Here is a 984-nt window from a genome sequence, read left to right on the forward strand (position 1 = left end):
AAAAAAAAAAAAAAAAAAAAAATTAATTACTTCTCCAATGGCTCTATTCACTCACAATGTGTAAAATTCAGAGTTTAATTCCTTATTTTTTGAGGGGAGCCGAAGAGCCACTTCTTTTGGCTTCAGTCAGACATGGTTTTAGAGATGACAGCTGGCTTATGGCCTTATCTAAGATCTAGTGACATTTCTAACTAAAAGCTTTTGAAACAAGGAAGCTATCTTGAGGACATCACCACCTGGAGAAGGTTTCTCTAGTGGTAAGGAAGCACATGTTATAAATCCTGGACCTTGCTGGCATTCATCCTAGGGAAGGAGGGACAGTTGGCTATGCAAAGCCTGGATTTAGCCAGAATTAGTCCTGGGAAGGAGAACAGGCACACCCACATTCCTACATACAGTCTCCTATGTGCAAACCAGGGATCCCAAAACAGACACAATGATCAAGGGATAAAATTCTCCCAAATCTCTTGATATTTCTGCAAGTTCCATTTCTTGCCCAAACTCCTCAAAAATCTTTTTTTCACATCAGACAGGTAATATACTAGTGTTGTGAAAAGGTTTAAGGGAGACACATCTCACACATGAGCGTGGAATCCCAATTATCACACTTAGGAACCACAAAAGGATCTCCTCAAACATCTATTCAGCAACAAATTAGGGTAAGTTATGCTAGCTGCTGTAACAAATAACCCCTGAGTCTCAGTGGCATATTAGGTTGGTGCAAAAGTAATTGCAGTTTTAGCATTGTTGAAATTTGCCATTTGATATTGGAATACCTTCTTAAATAAATGTGGTTATGTTATACATCATTTTAATGCACATTTCTTGCTATATATTTTTGCTAATGACTTACTTTAGTCTATGGAAATGATGTTAGACAAAAAGCAAATTTGAGTGATTGTCTTGTTCGAGGTCAAAATGGGCTGTAAAGCAGTGGAGACAACTTGTATGTAACATCAGCAATGCATTTGGCCCAGGAACTGC

General features: G+C 38.1%; 1 non-coding gene across 1 annotated transcript; it reads right to left on the reverse strand.

Annotated features, from left to right (window-relative positions):
- Positions 1 to 523: 523 nt before the first annotated feature.
- On the reverse strand, positions 524 to 627 carry LOC123630946. The gene has a single exon (XR_006732873.1). It is a non-coding gene; the product is annotated as a small nucleolar RNA U13 (small nucleolar RNA).
- Between the last annotated feature and the right edge of the window lie 357 nt (positions 628 to 984).

This window comes from Lemur catta, chromosome 1 (assembly GCF_020740605.2).
Source record: "Lemur catta isolate mLemCat1 chromosome 1, mLemCat1.pri, whole genome shotgun sequence".
Lineage (NCBI taxonomy): Eukaryota > Metazoa > Chordata > Mammalia > Primates > Lemuridae > Lemur > Lemur catta.